Genomic DNA, 14,583 nt, shown 5'->3' with positions numbered 1-14,583 from the left:
TACCTGTTCTCAACTTCAAACAGCAGGAGTTGTTACACACAAAAAAGAGAGAAGATGATATATCAGGGAGAGAACCCAAACTATTGAAGATGTACAAGATTTTGATATTGCTTTATTCCTTGTATTTTAATTCACAAAATTTAACTTTGACTGGTACACAGGAGGTACTCATTAAATGTGTGTTAATTGATTTAATTGACAACATGTAGGCCCTTTACTGAACTAAACTACTTAGCAGCTCCCCCTTGAGGTTCAATTTTATTAAACCTTTCCAAAATTTACTATGAAAAACTTGTGATATAAGTGGCAGAATAAATAAAATACCCTCCACACACACACACAAAAATGGCTTATAACAAAAGATGGTGTTGATTTTTTCTATTAATTTTATAGAAACTGAAATACAATGATTAATATTTGTATCTTTTATTTGATCTGCAGAATATTGCATTTAAAGAGTTAATGCAAATATTGCATGATAATAATAATAATAATAACATCAATTAACATCAAAAGGATATTTTTTAATATTTGCATTTGCAAGAAAAGCAAATTCCTCCTGTCTTAGAATGTCTTTTTTTGTCCATCCTATCTCCATTTCTAATATTCTGTTGTCATTCATGACTCAGCTGAAGTGCATATGTTCCATGAAACATTCCCTGTGCCCTCAATCAGAGACAAACTCTTCCATTAAACAAACTCATTTAGTAAATCTTATCACTGCCTATCAATGTTATTATCAGTCTTAGTATATAATTCTTATAGAGTTGCTTGAAGCTCAGAGACCTTAAATCATCTTCCTTATTGTTACAAAGTTAGTATCAAAATAACAGTAAACCCATAACTTTCTAACTCCAGAGCCAGTACTCTATCCACCATGTTAGACTATTTCTGATTGATATTGAAAAAGCTCAACAGATGATTTTATTATTATTATAGCTTTTTATTTACAAGATGTGTACATGGGTAATTTTTCAGCATTGACAATTGCAAAACCTTTTGTTCCAATTTTTCCCCTTCCTCCTCCACCTTCTCCTCCAACTGGCAGGTAGACCAATACATATTAAATATTTTAAAGTATCTGTTAAATACAATATATGTATACATGTCCATACAGTTATTTTGCTGCACAAGAAGAATCAGATTTTGAAATAATGTACAATTAGCCTTTGAAGGAAATCAAAAATGTAGGCAGACAAAAATAGAGGGATTGGAGATGCTATGTAGTGGTACACACTCATTTCCCAGAATTCTTTCTCTGGGTATACCTGGTTCTATTCATAATTGAACAAATGGAACTGATTTGGTTCATCTCATTGTTGAAGAGAGCCACATCCATCAGAATTGATCATCATATAGTATTGTTGTTGAAGTATATAATGATTTTCTGGTCCTGCTCATTTCACTTAGCATTAGTTCATGTAAGTCTCTCCAGGCCTTTCTGAAATCATCCTGCTGGTCATTTCTTACAGAACAATAACATTCCATAACATTTGTATACAACAATTTATTCAGCCATTCTCCAATTGTTGAGCATCCTCTCATTTCCAGTTTCAGGACACTACAAAGAGGGCTGCCACAAACATTTTTGCACATACAGGTCCCTTTCCCTTCTTCAAAATCTCTTTGGGTGTAAGCCCAGTAATAACACTGCTGGGTCAAAAGGTATTCACAGTTTGATAACTTTTTGAGCATAGTTCCAAATCACTCTCTAGAATGGCCGGATGTATTCACAATTCTACCAACAATGTATCAGTGTCCCATCAACAAATGATTTTTGAATTTGGCTTATTATATCCTTTTATGTGACCTGGGTATATGCTTTATCTACCATACTAAGTTATGAAATCTTTGAGGATAGAAACTATGCCATATTTATCTCTGTATTTCCTTTGCAATCTATCATTATCTAAGGAAGATAATAATAGATGTTATTAGGAAAATAATTAATAGATGATTGTAGAAAAATATAATCCAGAACAATGTTGATCTCCCTATCATAAAACCAAGAAGTTATGTTTGCCAAGTAATAAGAAAAAAGGTCCTCAAAATAAGTATTTAGATAGTTTGCATTTTTTAATATATGCCCACATACACAATCAATTTCCTTATTGTTTCTTACACATAGTACTTAAATGATGACACTGAATCACAGGACAAAGGGAACAAGTCTTTTCTTAATACAGGTGGATAAGAGGGCAAATAGATAAGCAGTGATGATGGTTTTTTCTTCTGAATTAGCCTGAGTCCTTGTAGAAACTTCTCAAACTTCTTGCTATCTAGAACAGCTTCCTGTTTTTAAAATAGGGTGTTTGATGGACTTCTCTTGTCTTGTCTGCTGAGGCAGTCTGGTGTTGCTGGACCCTCACTGGCACATTGTCTATTGCCAGCGTCTGTCTTCTTTTCCTGTGGAAATAAAAGATATGGGCAAGAGAAAAGACATATTTGGTAATGCTTCATTCTCAAGCTTCCTGCTCTGGGGGCTGCCTCAGCTGCAAAATGTTAAAAGAGCTTAAAAAAATAGTAATCCTCCAGCTTGGAATGAATTCCAGACAGACCCTAATGCCTGCAAATTTGTCAGAGGAAGCCAAATCCAAAAAAGCAGAACATGAAGAAGGTTCATTATTTAACTTCAAGAGACGCTCAAATAATCCAGCACTCTGGTATTTATGATTTTTCTCCATTTCATTTGGTTTGTAGTTCACAACATTCCCCTCCCCTTACCGCTGATTCCGACCTTCCTTTTAAATTAAACATTGACAGTTATAAAAAGACCTTCACATTACTTGTAAGCCACAAGCATTGCTGGGAAACAGTCTGTTGATACAAGGCTGCTTATGTCAGGGAAGTGTGCATTTCCTTGGAATATTAGCCTAGGGAGGCAGTTCAGGTGATGAGAATGCCTTTTCGTGACCACACGGCCCTCCTCTCATCCTATGATACCAGCATCAACCCGGGATTCTTAGGGTGTGTAGCTCCTTTTTGTTTGATTACTGTATTTCAGTTGGTCTCCTTTGTGACCTTATGCTTTTCATTTCAAAATATTATTCTGAGTAGTCCAAGAGTTTCACCATTTGGCTAACTAATTCCAAGCTAGCTAAGATGGTGATTAGAGCACTAAGCTCTTGTAGTCAGGAATAACTAAGTTCAATCTGGCCTCTGTTACTTACCACATAAATGATTCTGAGCAAGTTATTTAACTTCTGTCTGCCTCATGTTTCTGAACTGCAAAATGGGGATGATAATAGCACCTATTTCCCAGCGTTGTTTTGAGTATCAAATAAGTTAATATTTGTAATGTGCTTAGCATAGTGCCTGACATATAGAAGACATTTAATAAATATTTGTTCCCTTCTTATCTCCTACCAAACTGCCCAAGGATCTACAACACAAAAAAGGTTACAAAAACCTGAAAATGATACAAGGACCCTATATGAAAATACATAGCAGAGAACAAAAAAATTTCACATTTTTTTGTATTGTACCTTGGTTTACCAAGAAATATGGAATATCAGTTTATCCTGACTCTTGAAGCTCAGGTAAGGTCATAGACCACCAAATTCATCCTGACACTGGGAGAAGGCAAGGAAATGACATGTATTCCCCAAACCTCCTTGAATTGCTACATAAGCAATTTTCCCTTCCCTTTCTTGCTTGTTTCATTGGATTGCCAGTATATTTATTTATATTTGGTTACCTTAAATCCATACTTGTGTGTTCCAATAAACCCAGAGGGATCCATGTGTCCATTTTAGTCAATGGTAGAAGTGCCCACATGAGGACTTGGGAGTCCAGGCTTGAAATGTAGCTTTTTTTGTGTGTCAGAATCAGGTTTTCTGTTTTTTTTTCCCTCTTTTTCCAGAACTGTCCAGCTCATCTCCCTTGGTGCACCTCAACAGTCTAGGGTTTGTCTTAGTTCCATGGTGATTGACTGTGTTAGGTCATAAACATTAAAGTGTGGCATCACTGAGTGAGTCAGACTAGAGGAAAATTGGGTTGGAAATAAAAATGAAGGTTTCAGTTTACACTCAGATAGCTTCCCACCCCAACTTTAATCATAGTATGTGTGGGTGTAGGGGAAGCCCTCCTTGCCCCACCTCTAGGCATAAATTCAGAAGTCTGGACTATACTAGTAAGGGTTAGGAAAATCCATCCCTGTGGTGCACCACCTTTTCCTCCCCCACATGACCCAACCAGGACACTTAGAGGATAACTACACATCTGAGTAAGCAAAAACAAAACAAAACACATTTCATTTAGATGAGAGAATCACAAAATCACTAGAAGTCATCTTTGAGGTCAAATAGCCCAACTCCCTCATTTAAAGATGAGGTAATCTAGAGGCAGAGACATATAATGACTTATTCAAGACTTTACATTTAAGTGATATTGGCAGAACTAGAAGCAGCATTCTAATCATCTACAATCTAGTCTGAGTTTTACTACTAACAATATTACTTCCACAATCTTTTGGGAGAACAACTTCTAGGACATGTCCAGTGGTCTTAAACTTTGGTGTGTTTTGCAATCTCTTTTAGATCTTAACATTGATTGAAACATTCCTTACCAAGGTTACATATTCATGTCTTCTCTTTATTCTCAATTTTTTTGCCTTAACTATAAAATGGTAATTAGTAATGTCCTGCCAGCATGAAGATATGGAAATGGAACAAACTATCCCTTGAAAGATATTCAAGCTCCTTAATGAATAATCCCCTGATTTTATTGACTTGTTATCCACTCAGTCTTTAATAAGTCAAGTGTCTTATTGTCACTTTATAAGTGACTTGAAATGGTACAATTTACATAAATTATTTCTATTTTAGGAAAGGTGTGGCGTTCTCTTCCATCTGTGATGCTTTATTCATGTTCATTCTTCCCACAGAGTGTGTAAATATGTGGGAGAAAGAAGTTCAATTTCATAGAAGGGATGTTCTGTTGTTATGTTATTACTTGAATACTTTTGCTTAGAACTAATATGTCTTTTGATTGGATAGTAAAAGCAAAAACTTGGTGGGAGTTCATGAGAGATGATTATGACCTAGATAATACTTAGAAAATAAAGTAGATTCCTGGGTTGGAGAAAGACAATGGTTGAAGGAAATGCTATGTGCTAATCTTGTAAAGAAAAAAAATGATTGAAATATGAACAAAGCCCATCTAATTATTGTCCATGTTTTTGTCTCTTTTTGGAGATTCTCAGCTATAAAAAATCAGAATCTCAGAGACAGAAATAATTTAATAATGTCATAAACTTAAAGAACTAGGGCTGGATTGGATCTCAGAGATCATTTAGTACAACCTCTTTAGTTTATTATTGAGGAAACTGAAATATAGTGAGATTGAATGACTTTTTCAAGGTTCTACTAATAGCAAATCAGATTCAACACTCAGTTTTCTGGCTTGAAATCCATCATGTTTTCCATTGTCCTACACTGCCTCAGTAAGATGATAGTTGGCACATTTGCTAAAACAAAATCTCTTTCCCACTTTTTTTTTTTTTTTTTGGTGAGGCAATTGGGGTTAAATGACTTGCCTAAGGTCATATAGCCAGTAAGTGTTAGGTGTCTGAAGCCACATTTGAACTCAGATCCTCCTGATTTCAGGACAAGTGCTCTATCCACTGAGTCATCTAGCTGCCCCATTTTTTTCCACCCACTTGTAAATCTTGTTTCCAGGACCTTATCCTATGTGCCATTTCTGATGGAATTCATTAAGTATTCCCAATTTGGGTTTTTTGAGAATATAGGCTACCAGTCAGAAATCTTTGTACACTAGCCTACTGTCTTTATTAGAAGGGTAGAATGGTCACCTAATGGAAATAATGCTTGTCACTGCTTTTAGAATTATATATTCTTCCTTTCTACCAACCTGTCCATCTCTTATCTTTTAAGTCATATTAGACCTGAAATAAAACATTTCTACTGGAACCATCTGGTATAACCAGATATAAAAGTTTCAGAGGAATTCCAGGTAAAACCACAGGGACCTTAGTGAAAGAAATTTAACACACTTCTCATTAAAATTCGCTAACATTTAAAAGGTAAGGTCTAGTTGGTTTTTTTGTTTTTTTTTTAATCTCTACTCATGACAGGATTATAGAAAATAAATTTTAAAATATTGCAAATGAGATTTAGACCAACATAAAAAGAAAACATATCTGGCAAAAAAGGATTTAAGAGAAATCATGGAGTTGTTGTTTCTATGTCTTTAAGAATAGAATTGATGAGGGTCTATCTTTAAAAAGTTTAGGTTTTGTTTTGCCTAGAAAGGAGATAGCATGTGGTTAAGGGGTAAGGAAATAAGGGCAGGAAAAGAGAAAGTACTGGTTAAGGTGACTTCTCTTGGGTTGTTCAAAGATCTGGCCATTGAAATGGACATTGAAAAACAGTGTGATGCTGTCAGATTGGCTAGAAGGCAGGGAAAGATTATGTGGAATGTTGGAGGGGATGTGGGAAAACAGGGACACTGATACGTTGTTGGTGGAACTGTGAATACATCCAGCTATTCTGGAAAGCAATTTGGAACTATGCTCAAAAATCTGTGCATACCCTTTGACCCAGCAGTGTTATTACTGGGCTTATATCCCAAAGAGATCTTAAAGAAGGGAAAGGGACCTGTATGTGCAAAAATGTTTTTGGCAGCCCTCTTTGTAGTGTTCAGAAACTGGAAACTACTTGGATGCCCATCAGTTGGGAGAATGGCTAAATAAATTGTGGTATATGAATATTATGGAATATTATTGTTCTGTAAGAAATGACCAACAGAATGATTTCAGAAAGGCCTGGAGAGAGTTACATGAACTGATGCTGAGTGAAATGAGCAGGACCAGGAGATCATTATATACTTCAACAACAATACTATATGATGATCAATTCTGATGGACCCACGTCCATCCACCCTCTTCAACAATGAGATGAACTGAATCAGTTCCAATAGAGCAATAATGAATTGAACCAGCTTTACCCAGTGAAAGAACTCTAGGAGATGACTATGAACCACTACATAGAACTCCCAATCCCTCTATTTTTGTCTGCTTACATTTTTGATTTCCTTCAAAGGATAATTGTACACTATTTCAAAGTCTGATTCTTTTTGTACAGAAAAATAGCTGTATGTTCATGTATACATATATTGTATTGTACTTATATGTTAACATATTTAACATGTATTGGTTAACCTGCCATCTGGGGGAGGGGGTGGAGGAATGAGGGGAAAAGTTGGAACAAAAGATTTTACAAGGGTCAATGCTGAAAAATTACCCATGCATATAACTTGTAAATAAGAAGCTATAATAAAAAAAGAAAAATATTGTGATTTTTTTTGTGGGGGGAGGGAATGGGAGAGTGAGAATGTTACTCAATTGCCATTAAAGGAGGTGTTTGTAATCAGTCTGCTGTGAAAAGTCAGGCAGCTACTTTTGGCACAAAATTCAAAGATATGCAAAAATGTAGCTGCTCTCTACCTCCTTTGAGTTGGCTGCTATAGCTCATGCATTCTAGAAATGTTTTTATAAGGATTTTGTTTATTGCAAGAGCAGAATCGAGACAGAAACATTAGAAGCTCTAGGGAAAAGGCTGGCTGAATATCTCATTTTTTTGGAAGGATACTCCTAAGGTTTAGGGGAAGTACTGGAGAGGAAATGCTATTTATGTGAGATAATTTTTGCTCACTCACAACAATAACAAAAGAATCCTATGACCCAGCAACATGTTCCAGGATCCAGTCTAATGTTCAGGGAACCTCCCCATAGGCCCAATTACAAAGGACAACACTAATTTGATATGTAAATTCTATTCCCCCACATATACCCTTCTCTTTAAGTTCAAAAATCTCCTTGGAATCTAATCATGAGTTTATTAACTTCTCCCTAGAAGAATATTTCATCTATTTCAAAAAAATTACCTTTAATTATGTGTTCTTCTGTCACATAGCCACCAGAAATACATTGCTATACTAAATATCCCACAGTATAGACTCATCAAGCAGACAAATAAGCATTCCATTATCTATTATGTACTATGTCTTCAGTACTAGAGATATAAAGAAAATGTAAAGCAATAAGCCAATAAACATTTATTAAGTACCTCCTATATTTCAGGTCTGGTGCTAAATCCTAGGGATTCAAAGAAAGGTAAAAAGCAAACACTACTCTTAAGAAGCCAAGTCTATACAGATTGTTTCAATAAGCTTGCATTTAATTAATTAATTATTTGTGTTTTGGATGAGACAATAGGGTTAAGCGATTTGCCCACAAAGTTAGTAAAAATCAGGTCCTCCTGATTCCAGAGTCAGTGATCTACCTAACCACTGCACAGCCTCGCTGCCTTGGAGTTTACACTTTAACAGAAGAGTTTATACATATATCTGCATAACACATATAAACTGTACATAAACACAAAGTAATTTTTATCATTGTTGACTTTTTTTCCTGCTTGACTTTAATGACCCCATTTGGAGTTTTCTTAACAAAGACACTGAAGTGGTTTGTCATTTCCTTCTCTAGCTTGCTTGACAATCGAGGAAACTGAGGCAAATAGGATTAAATTAGTTGCACAGGGTCACACAACTAGTAAGTGTATAAAGTCACATTTGAATTTGAATTTTTGATTTCAGGTCTGGCACTTCTACTCACTGCACTACCTAGCTTCACCAAGGTAATTTTAGAGGTGGAAAAAAAAAAAGTGATATCAAAAGGTAAAAAGATCAGGTTGGACTTCATGCAGAAGATGATAATAACAACAACAATAGTAATACTATACGCTATAAAGGTTTGCAAAGTACTTTATTATAGCATTTGATCTTCACAACAATGCATATACATAGATTGTGTAAATTCACAAACACATCAATTCATAGTTGACGAATAACATAGCTAAAATGAGCAATCTCAGTATTAGCAGTGGATGAAAAAAATCAAAATCATAGTCTTGACATATTACTGATGCAAAACTTGAAGGGAATACAATATAGGAATATATTTAAGTTTTCCTAAAGAGAAGCCTTTGAGAAGGGAACACTATTCCAAAGATCAACCTTGATACACTAAATTAGCTCTTAATTCTATATGGTTCTCTGAGCCCTATTTTCTTTAATTATGCATTTGAAAATAGTAAAGACCAGCCTAGAAAAATCGGGTTACCATATTAAAGAAAGTCAGATAATAGAGTACAAAGTCATTGGATTTGAAGGTGGATTAAAAACATGAGTTTAAATCCTGCCTCATACATTGGTTAACATAGAAATGTTACATATCCTTTCTTTGCTTCAGCTACTTTGTGTGGAAGATGGGAACAATAATTGTACCTGACTCACAGGATTATTATGGGGATTAAATGATATAACATATATAAAGTGCTTTGAAAACCTTAAACTACTATTTAATTGATAGCTATAATTATTCTCTATCTCAAAACTAAAATGATATCTCCCTCAGTTTTTCCCTTTACAAAAAAAAGAAAAGAAAAGAGCATTTAGATTAAATTATGTTTTCCAACTTGAACAGTCTACTGATTAATGGTATAGTTAATGATTTTTTGGGGGAGGGTTATCTATTATTTTCTATACTACAAGCCCATTTAGAGTTGATAACTTAATAGGACAAAGGATTGGGATAAAATGCTATAAAATTCAGCATAGTATTAGAGATAATATAATGTAGTAAATCAGCCTGGAAGCCATGGAGACCTAGGTTCAAGTCTCACCTTTGAAATACTATGTTACTTAATCTCCTCATGCTCTAGGGACAACTCTCTTAAGACTGTATGTTTCAAAGAAGGTGTTAAACTTCATTTCTAGGATTTTCCTCCCCTAGTATTTATTTATACCAATGAAATCACAGATCCAATCCCTGTCTCTAAAATATTATCATTTTGGGGCAGCTAGGTGGCGCAGTGGATAGAGCACCAGCCTTGAATTCAGGAGGACCCAAGTTCAAATCTGGTCTCAGACACTTGACACTTCCTAGCTGTCTGACCCTGGGCAAGTCACTTAACCCTAGCCTCAGGGGGGAAAAAAAAAAAAATATATATATATATATATATATATATATATATATATATATATATATATATATATATATATATATATATATATCATCATTTTTATTTACATAATGCCTTTCCTTCAAAGACTACAACTTCCTATGAGCTCAAATCCCACTTGCAGGCATTATCTCATTAGTGTTTAATATTGTTCATGCATTTTAATTTCTAACATTTTATGTTCTCACCACAGCAAAATATTTCTTCAGAGGTAAATTAGCTCAGTGGGGCAAGTATAATAAATAAATCTCACTACCAGCAGGACTCTAATTAAAAGGAAATCAAAATTATAAAGCTGTCAAAAAAGATAAAGAAGATAAAAAGATAAAAAAAAAGATAAAGAAGATTTTCCAGGACTGGGGATAAATTTAAGTGCCACCTGGTCTATTTAATTTAAGTCTCATAGGGAAATTATGGATGTTTAGTTTAGTTGATTTTTTTTTCTTCAAAGTATCCTTTTTCACTACTGAGCTACAGAAATCTTATCTGGAGGGAAGTTCAACTCAACTCTTCTCAGCAACACTATGATCCAAGACAAGTACAAAGGATTAATGAAAAAAAAATGCTATCCAAATCTAGATTTTAAAAAAATGATGGATTTTGAATGGAGATTGAAGAATGTTTTCTTTAAAACTTATTTTATTCTTTCTTGTGGGTTTTTTCCCCTTTTGATCTATTTCTTCTTTCACAACTGTGAGTAATATGGAAATATGTTTTACACGATAGCACATGTATAATCTATATCAAATTGTCTGGTATTTTTGGAAGAGGGGAGGGGAGAGAGAATGAGAGAAAAATTTGGAACTCCATTCTTGTAAAAATAAGTATTAGAATTCTGGTACCATGATGACAGGTGAGGGAGGAACCCTCTGAAGCTTCTCCAAAAAACTAGAAAACTGCCTCAGAACTGATCAAGGAGCAGGGAAGCAGCTTACCAGCAAGACAGGTCTATCTAATTGGGTTGGGAGGAAGGCAAGTTCTAGCAGATGCAGGAGCAGCAACAGCAGCAAAAAGCAAGCCTCACACAAGGAGGCCTCCAACAAGGCTCCAAAACTGGGGTAATCTACCAGGAACCTACCTAAAAACCAGCAATTCCTAGGCAAGTGAGCTGTTGTTTGTCCTTCATTCTTGAAGAGGACCACAACCTCAGGGAGATGATGCCACAACATGCATTAGATTTAAGTAAGGGAGGGTTATGATCAGTCTGTAAATGCATCAAGGTGCACCCACAGCACACCACTGAATCCTTGATCTCATTGCTGACCAGTAGTGAACCCTTCTCCCCAATATCATGGGGAAAAATATACAAAAACTTACCAAGGAAAATAACTCCCTAAAATAAAAATTTTGCCAGATTAAAAAAGAAAGTACAAAATATAACTGAAGAAAATGATTCCTTAAAAATTAGAATTGAACAAATAGAAGCTAATGACATTTTGAAACATCAAGGCAGAGTAAAAGAGAAGAAAAGAAGAAGGAAAAGAATGAGGAGGAGAAGGAGGACCAGCAGGAGGAGGAATAGCAGGAGTAGGAACATGAGGAGAAAGAAGAAAGGAAGAAAAGATGAGAAGAAGAAAGAGGAGAAGGAGAAGAAAAATTGAAATTTCTCATTTGAAACTGACCTAGAAAATGAAATTTTAGAAAAATTAGATATGATAGATCTCTGAAGACAACTGAATGGGAATAGAAGGGACCTACAAAAAAACAGACCATGTATTAATATGTAAGAACCTCATAGTCAAATGCAGAAAAGCAGAAATAGCTAATGCATTATTTTCAGATTACAATGCAATAAAATTACAGCCAACAATGGGCAAAAGAAAGAGAAAAAGTTAATTAGAAATTACATAACGTAATCCTAAAAATTGGATCAAAGTACAGATCATAGAAAAAATTGATAATTTCAATAAAGAAAATGACAATGAAACAACATGCCAAAATTTGTGGGATGCAATCAAAGCAATACTTAGGGGAAATTTTATATCCCTAATTGCTTATAAAAGTCACATAAAGTAAAAGCAAATAAATAAATCAGGTATTCAATTAAAAAAAAAACCTAGAAAAAGAACAAGTTAAAACTTCCAATTAAACACCAAATTGGATATCCTGAAAAACAGAGATTAATAACTTTGAAAATACAAAAACAATTGAACTAAGAAATAAAGCCAGAAACTTGTTTTATGGGGAAAATAACAACAATAAAATAGATAACCATTGAATAATTTGATTTAAAAAAGGAGAGAAGAAAAACAAGTTAGTGATATCAAAAATGAAAGTGGTGAATTCACCACCAATGAAGAGAAAATAAAAACAATTTTAGGAGTTATTTATAAGGAGTATTATATTATGACATGTTTGACAATTTAAATGACATGGATGAATAGCTACAAAAATATAAATTATTCAGATTAAAATAAGAAATAAAAGACTTAAATAGCTCAATCATAGAAAAAGAAATTGAACAAGCTGTCAACGAACTTCATAAAAAATATCCCCAGGGCCAGATCGATTTACATACAATTTTACTAAGTATTTAAAGAACAATTAATTTTAATACTATCTAAACATGAGGGAAAAATAGACAAAGAAGGAATCCTACTACATTCCTTTTGTAGGCACCAATGTGGTGTTAATACTAAAATTAATAAAAGCCAAAAAAGAGAAAGAAAATTATAGAGCTATTTCCCTCATGAATATTGATCCAAAATTTTTAAAATAAAACATGAACAAAGACACAAGGATCATTCAGTACAAAAAGCTCGCATTTATATCAGGAATGGAAAGCTAGTTCAATGTTAAGAAAATTATCAGCGTAATTGACCCTATCAATAACAAAACCAATAGAAATCATATTATTTCAACAAATGCAGAAAAAGCTTTTGACAAAATATAGCATCTGTTCCTATTAAAACACTAGAAAGCATAGGACTAAATTGAGTTTTTCTTAAAATTATTAGTAATGTTTCTAAAACCATTTCCAAGCATTACCTGTAATGGGAATAAGCTAACTTCTTCCCGATATCATCAAGGGTGATGGTTGAGCAAAGAGTGAAAATGGGCATCATATTATATAATATTGTACTAAAAATGCTAGTTATAGCAATAAAGAAAAGAAAAAAAAAAACTTAAAGGAATTAGAACAGGCAATGAGGAAACAAAACCATCTCTCTTTGTAGATAATATGCTCTACTAAGAAAATCCAAGAAAATCAACTAAAAAACTACTTGAAATTATTAGCAATTTTAACAAATTGCAGGATACAAAGTAAACCCACGTAAATTACCAGCATTTCTATGTAGTACAAAGTCCAGCAGAAAAAACATAGAATGAGAAATTCCCATTTATATAACTATAGACAATATAAAATACTTGGGAGTCTATCTGCCAAAACAAACTTAGGAACTATATGAACACAACTCTAAAACACAGATCTAAACAATTTGAAAAATACTAATTGCTTTCTTTCCCTTTTTTTTCTTTTATTTGAATCTTCTTGTACAAAATGACTAACATGGAAATGTTTTACATAATTGCATATGTATATGGTGATTGCATACCATCTCAGGAAAAGGAGAGGGAAGAAAGGTAAAGAGATAGAATTTGTACCTCAAAACTTTAAATAAAAGTGTTTGAAAAATAAATACTAATGATTGTCTTGACATGTAATTGGGAAAAAATAAAATATTAAAACACTTACACTTAATAGAAGTAATTGAAAATTGTAAAGAACACAGGAAGAGGATGTTGTTTTAGAAAGAGAATGTTGGCAACAATTTGAGGACTGGGTGGAGAGAAAATAAACTGGATACGTGAAGACCAATGTGAAAGCTAATGTTATAGTCTAGACAAGAAGTAATATATTTGAGGACTAGCTATATTAGTAAAAAGTGAACAAATAGGAGATGCCAATCAGTCAATAAGTTTAAACACCTGTTATGTGCCAGACACTATGCTAAGTGCTAGGAATAAAAAAGAGACATAAAGACAATTACTACTTTTAAGGAGCTATAGTCTAATATGGGAAACAAGTAAATATGGCAATAAGTAGGAATTAAAAGAAGGAAAGCTCTAGAATTAAAAGGGATTAGGACAGGTTTCCTGTAGAAGGTAGAATTTTAGTATTTATAGGAAGCCAGGGATGTCAGTGGTCACAGAAGAGAAGGGAAAGAGGTCCCAAGATGAGAGAAAGCCTGAAAAAATTCCTGGAGGGGAGATATGGACACAGCCAGGAGATCAAGGGTACTCGTTGGACAACATGTTTATGAGTACTTGGTAGGCAGTTAATTTATATGAAGATTTAAAAGGTAGATAGATGTTTTTGATTGTAGAATTGACAATGATAATATTGTAGGAAGATTATACTTTTTGAAATTAGAGATTTAGACTAGATAGAAAGTTATTTCCAAATAAAACATATCATAATAGGTATTATTACTATTGTATTACTAAGTGGCAAATAATAGAATCTTAGTGTTAGAAGGATGGTTAGGTGGTACGGTGGATAGAGTACCAAGTCTGCTGGAGTCAAGAAGACTCATCT

The 14,583-nt window shown here is 33.9% G+C and overlaps 1 long non-coding RNA gene across 1 annotated transcript in view; it reads right to left on the bottom strand.

The window, feature by feature from the left end:
* Window positions 1-2,055: 2,055 nt before the first annotated feature.
* The window catches only part of LOC141565963 (uncharacterized), a 44,577-nt gene continuing 32,049 nt past the window's right edge, over window positions 2,056-14,583 (bottom strand). The window contains exons 2-3 of the long non-coding RNA XR_012489189.1: window positions 3,698-3,980; window positions 2,056-2,406 (exon numbers count right to left, since the gene is read on the bottom strand). This is a non-coding gene — a long non-coding RNA (uncharacterized LOC141565963). The remainder of the gene's footprint in view (window positions 2,407-3,697; window positions 3,981-14,583) is intronic.

The sequence above is a fragment of the Sminthopsis crassicaudata genome, chromosome 4, assembly GCF_048593235.1.
Source record: "Sminthopsis crassicaudata isolate SCR6 chromosome 4, ASM4859323v1, whole genome shotgun sequence".
NCBI lineage: Eukaryota > Metazoa > Chordata > Mammalia > Dasyuromorphia > Dasyuridae > Sminthopsis > Sminthopsis crassicaudata.
The sequence above is the reverse complement of the archived record's forward strand: the minus strand, read 5'-3'. Positions and strand labels throughout refer to the sequence as shown.